Raw genomic sequence first — 6,555 nt, forward strand, 5'->3', positions numbered from 1 at the left:
TTCCTAGCTTTTCTTGTCAGATAAATGCCTGCTTTATTTGCTTTCCCCTACTCCCAGCTCTCTCTTGCTTCATATCAAAGCAGGAAAGAAAGGAAAAACTGCACAATAATATGATGGCATCACTTTGTGCCAAAGTCCAGAAATAGTCTTATTCTAATCCAAAGAATATTGCACAACCATTTTGCTTATGTGTAATAGACTTTTCCTGCTACTTTCTCTGTTGGCTTTAGAAAACACCGCCATCTAATATAAACAGTGAATACCAAATTCCATGTAAACTTGGACAAATCACAGGGCCTTATCATTATTTTCCTTATCTATAAAGTAAGATAATAACAGCTGTACTACTTACCTCACGGGGTTATCATACAGAGGGTCAATGAGATACTGTATATGGAAACATTTCTAAACTGTAAATCTCAATTTGACGTCAAAAGATTACAAGCGTGATCTGTAAAAATGCTGCTCTCATGAACAAGCGTACACAGGAATTACGATCATTTTTCTGTTCTCTGGCATAAACAATGAGTTAAAGAATTAAGGAGACCAGATTTCAAAACCTCTCTGCTACTTATAAACTTTGTGGCAGGTGTCTAAGTTTCAGTTGCCTTAAATGTAAAAGAAGGTTAATAACACTTTTCCTTCTGGGATGATGAAATAAGTAAATTTAAAAATATTTTTGCCAATGCCTAACCCAGCACTAGAAGTTTCTGGAAATGACAATGGGTGTCAATAACCTGGTGAAGACTGTGCGTCCTCACTCCATTGTCCCTCCAGGCATGGCTCCTTGAAGCCTGGGAGGATGGACTATTATATTCTTTTTCTTTTACTTTCTATTTTTTTTGTTTGTTTGTTTTGTTTTCCTTTGAGACAGAGTCTCGTTCTGTTGCCCAGGCTGGAGTGCAGTGGCGCAATCTTGGCTCACGGCAGCCTCTGCCACCCGGGTTCAAGTGATTCTCCTGCCTCAGTCTCCCAAGTAGCTGGGACTACAGGCGCATGCCACCGCGCCTGGCTAATTTTTTTTTTTTTTTTTTTTTTTGGTATTTTTAGTAGTGATGGGGTTTTGCCATGTTGGCCAGGCTGGTCTTGAACTCCTGACCTGAGGTGATCTGCCCGCCTCGGCCTCCCAAAGTGCTGGGATTACAGGCGTGAGCCATCACACCTGGCCTATTTTTTCATTTGATTCTTGCAGTATCCCTGTGAGATCAGCTAAGCAGATGTTATTATGCTCATTTTATATGCAGCAAAACTAAGAATATTGTCTGTGATTGTGCCATGTACTATATAACACTAAGGAATATTGCCTGAGATGTCCAAAAATGACACCATTGGATGTTAATTTATCTTTGGAAAGAATATATTTGGCAGTATCTAGTAAATCTGAGCATACACATACCTTATGATCCATAAGTTCCATTCTTAAGTTTATTTCAAACAGGAGTGAATATATTTGTTCACCAAAGACATGTAATAGAATGTTCATAACAGCACTGTTTGTAGTAGTTCCAAACTGGAAATTACTCATATGTCCATCAACGGTAGAATGGATAAATAAATTGTGGTGTGATCACGCAATCAACTTCTGTATAGCACCAATAAACTATTGCTAAACAATGATGAAACTCCTAAACATAATATTAAATGAAAAAGAAGCCAGACACAAATGAATACATATTGTGATTGCATTTATATAAAGTTTTATATAAACAGGCAAAACTAATCTTTGGTGATAGAAGTCAGGATGGCAGTTACCCTTGGGTTGGGGGAGCGGCATTACTGGAAAGGGGCATAAGGAAGGGTTCTGGGGTTCTGGTAATGATCTGTTTATTGACCTGGGTGCTAGTGATATGGATGCGATTACATCACGAAAATTCATCAAGCTTACGATTTGTGTACTTTCCCGTAATGTATAGTATACTTCAGTAAAAAGTTAATTTGCCTTAGGCAAAACAGAAACCCATTATCTTAGGCAAGGTTTTTCAGTGGCTTCCCATGGTACTCAGAATAAAATCCAAAGTCCTTACCATGGCCTGCATGGCAATATATACATGATCTAGCCCGACTACCTCCTCCACATGTAGCCGGTGCGCCTATAAATGTTAGGGTTGAATGAATGATTGAAGATCCTGGGTGAATCGTCCACTAGGCTATAGCTGGGATTCCTCCCACAAAGGGAGACACCTGAGAAGTTGTAAGTCATCCTGTTAAAAGGAAAGCTTTGTTAGTATAACCTCTCTTGTCCACCCCACCTCAGTTTGGTGAGGAGAAAGCTCAGAGCTTTCCCCAGTGCTTCCATGAACTTTGGCCAGTAAAGACTTAAAATATCATATCATAAGATGAGAGAAACCAGTTGGAACTTAATTTCTATCCCGAATCCTTTGATTATTCAAAGAAAAACAAAACACGGTCAACAGGCAGTGGAACTCCTCACTCCAATGTGATATTCCTGAGAGAATATTGACTTATTGCACTTCGTCTCTGGGACAAGTATTGAACATAGGGGAAGCCTTATATAAAATTGTTCAATAAACAAAAGATGTCTTTAACATGTGTTTGAGATCTTTCTTCTCATGATTCCATGTTAGGTACAACAACTATGACCGGGCTGTCATCAATACCGTTCCTTATGATGTCGTCCATCGCTGGTATACAGCACACCGGACTCTAACGATAGAGTTGAGGAGACCTGAGAATGAGTTTTGGGTCAAACTAAAGCCTGGCAGGGTGGGTCCTAATCTCTAAAGATGTCAAGCAAGCTTGTAATAATGAAGCAGTGAAGAACGGGTACTTACTTAATATGTGAGTCACAATGTTGCAAAGGAAAAAGAGAAAAGAGTCCTTGGTGTTGGTCATGGTCCTGCGGCTCACTCACTGAATGCCCTGGAAGCAAGCCTCATCCCATCTCTAAGGCATCAGTAACTCTATTTGTATGGTGAGGGGGTTTAACTGGATGACCCCCAAGGGTCCTTCCAGCTTCATGATTCCATAGTTTTTATTTTGGTATTTCCTCTGGATGAAAAATACCTTCAGCTTAGCATAAAATGTCATGAGATAATTTAACCCTTTGAGAAAGGGTAGAATAAGAATTAAAGAAAAAGAAAGAAAGCAATTATCTGATTTGCTTTGATAAGAGAACAATTACTTGAGAAACAGAAGCTCTTCCACTGCAGGGCCTATTACCTACTGTTGCCTCTATAACTTCCATTTAGCCTACTACAGGACTATACACATCTTAGTTTCCAAACGTTTGTTTCATTTCAAAAGAAAAATACCTCATTTAATGTAACCAGAGAACAACCTAAAGCTTGTCTTTTAAATGATCTCTTCTGACTTAGGGTTCCCTTGGTCTGTCCTTCTTCTGATAGTGTTTTCTCTCTCTTTTTTTTTTTTTGCCCATTCACAGGTCCTATTTATAGACAACTGGCGTGTCCTACATGGCAGGGAATGCTTCACTGGCTACCGCCAACTCTGTGGCTGCTATTTAACAAGGGATGATGTATTAAACACTGCTCGCCTCTTGGGGCTTCAGGCTTAAAATTGACAGCATCGGGATTATGAATACACCTGGCACCCCGGCTACCAGAATTTCATATGGGCAGAATAATATTGTGTCAAACTCTACTTCAGATTGTCTCCTTATCCCATCCCACAAAACAGAAGCTGTCCCTTTCTCTAGTAGGGGAGACTTGTTAGAGAGGGGGGACTCTGAGCTATCTAATGTCAGACTTCTAGCGGGGCAGCTCTCTTCCTCATGTTATAACATGGATCCACTTGTTTTATTTAAACCTTTTAATATAATTTTGGTCAATCTCCTTCAGAAATATAATCTCCATATTGATAGGAAAGAAATAATTGCCATGAGGTAGTGATTTTTTTTTTTCCCAAGTAGATCAGTTAGAAAGAAATGCATTCTAGAAATAACAAAAATCCTGATAAAGCAACAATTTGCAAAATTTTTGGTCTTAGGACACCTTAACACTCTTAAAAGTTATTGAAGGCCCCAAGGAGTTCTTGGGTGTGGGTTCTATCTATTGATACTAATTGTTTTAGGTATTAAGACTGGGAAATATTTAAAACCCAAGAACACAGAAGCACACATCCCTCAGCTGTCAGAGAGATGACATAACCATATGTCATGTAGCCTCTGGAAAAGTCCTCTGTCTCCTCACAAGATAATGAGAGGGGGAAAAAAATCTACTATTGCCTTTGTAACTTCCACTCAGCCTACTACAGGGCTATGCACATGCACATCTGGGTTTCCAAAAGTCTGCTTAATTTCAAAAGAAAAATGCTTAATTGAATGTAACTCATCTTGGTGTTATTATACAAAATAATTTTTAATCTGCAGACCCACTAAAAGGGCCTCAGGGACTCCTCCAGGGGTCTTCAGACCATACTTTGAGAACCCATGGGCTAGCGACTACCTTGAGACAGTCCTTTACATAGGCCTGGGGATTAAAGGGTTTAGCTGAAACCCTAGATTTTTCTCTATAGCCTAATAGAACTCCAAACATTATAAGAATTGCTTGGTAGCATAAGCTCAGGGATAAGGTGGGAATTGAGTTCAAATATAGTGTTTTATCTTCGATACAAATCATCTCTATAGGAGTTAAATTAGGAAGTCACAACAGCTCCTGTTGAACAAACTCATCAGTGTGGTAATCCTATGAGGGATAATTGCAGAAAGGTTTTAGAGACTTGTGAGGTTCCATATGATAATTCTTTACACACACACACACACACACACCACCACCACCACCACCACCAAGAGAAGAAGAACACAGGGCTATCCTGTAATATTATTCAGGGAAATCAGCATGATAGATGCTGTGCCTCCGGAGAGTTCTCTGGAGATTACTACCCAAATGTGTATTTTGGCAATTTGGTGGTATTTAGGATGTAATATGTTTTGTTCCATTTCTGCTAATTTTTTTCTTTCTCTCTCTGTCTCTCTCATAAAATACTATACATGTTAATTACCAAGATTTGAATGAGTCAAATTTAGTAGCTTGCTGCTTTTATTTTTTAAATGGCTTCTTTTATGTATGGGGGGAGGGCAGCTTATGAGGCTTCTTTTCCCTCAGCTTTCATTGAAAGTGAAGGTGTACAATAACCACATTGACCACTGTACAATGATGAAAGAGAATATAGGCTAGGATGCACACAAGAGGGGGGAGTCCATGAAATTTGTTTTCCTCATAGGTCAAAGGACTGATAATTAACTTTGGTTCTTAAGGAGTATGCCCTTTAGCAATAAGAACAGCAATAACATTTTACCCTGAAGTTTTTTCTCTATACCTACTATTATGCACTCCTAAAATATGTCATCATTAGTCTTCATGAGGATGTTTACCATTTTTGAAGTTTTGTGTAAATTAGCCTTGAAGATTACACTATAACTGAGGTCAGCCTTGGTTTATAGCCAGCAAAGGACATGATCATGGCCCTGGAGAGATGAGGACACAAAGCAAATCAATTTCCCCACTTACTGAAGGACTCCCCTTACCTTCTGTCTCTCCTGACACCTTGACTCATTAATTATTTTACCCTCTTTTTTGGAAATTTGCAACCAATCCTTCTCAACAATGTACTCCCTTTGGTACATTGAAGAAAAAGAGAAGGGAATTATTTGAGTCCTGATCACGATGCATTGAAAACTTCCTATGTGAGATGTTTCTTTTTTTTACATCTCTTCCAGGTGTCCCTGAGTATATAAGCATGGGTCTATGTCTACCAAGCTCACTGTAGAGTCACTTTTACCTTTTGCTATGGTGGAATGGGATCTGTAGGGTCAGGAACACAGCACCTAACACAGTGCCTTATGGACAGTAGTTTTATAATACAGATGTGTTGGAAGAATAAATGAATGAATTCTTTTCAAACAAAGTCACCAGAAGTTACCACATTCTCTGTATGTATGTCCTTTTTTGTTTGGCATTTAGCTGACACTGGCTTTTGTTCGCTTTCATCTAGAGTGACCAACCATCCTCTTGTGCCCAGAACTACAGGATTTTCCATTTTAAAACTAGGAGAGTCCCACACGAACCAGGACTGCTGGTCAGTCACCGTACCTTCTTGCTGCTAGCTATGTAGTTTTCTTTGGTTTTCATCACTGGTTCCCATTTCTTTGAAAGTGTTTGTAGGTCACAGACTGTGTAGTCCATGATGAAAAGAACAAAAGATGTACGAATTATGGTGTGTTGTGATTCCCAAAGTAGGGTCCCCAGACCACCAGCAGCGGCATCATTTGAGAACTCCTTAGAAATGCACATTTTCAAGGCTCACCCCACGCCTACTAAGTAAGAAACTCTGGGCAGGGGTACCAGCAGTTTGTTTTAGCAAGTCCTCTGCAGGATTCTAACACATGACAAAGTTTGAGAACTACTGACAGGAAGAGTCCTGCTGCTGAGTTCTAGGCCCAGTTCTGGCACTGGCTCACTAAATGACTTGAGGCATGTACCTCTCCTATTTTGAACTTCAATTTTCTCTTCTGCGAAATGAAAGCCTTGGACTAGGCAGCGTCTAAAGGCTCTGTCACTCTGTAATTGTGTGACT

General features: G+C 39.6%; 1 long non-coding RNA gene across 1 annotated transcript; it reads left to right on the top strand.

Annotated features, from left to right (window-relative positions):
• Positions 1-2,575: 2,575 nt before the first annotated feature.
• On the top strand, positions 2,576-3,845 carry LOC105527012. The gene is made up of 2 exons (XR_001004178.1): positions 2,576-2,724; positions 3,404-3,845. It is a non-coding gene; the product is annotated as an uncharacterized LOC105527012 (long non-coding RNA).
• The last annotated feature ends 2,710 nt before the right edge of the window (positions 3,846-6,555 follow it).

The sequence above is a fragment of the Colobus angolensis genome, unplaced genomic scaffold (genome assembly GCF_000951035.1).
Source record: "Colobus angolensis palliatus isolate OR3802 unplaced genomic scaffold, Cang.pa_1.0 Scaffold601, whole genome shotgun sequence".
NCBI classification, from domain to species: Eukaryota; Metazoa; Chordata; class Mammalia; order Primates; family Cercopithecidae; genus Colobus; species Colobus angolensis.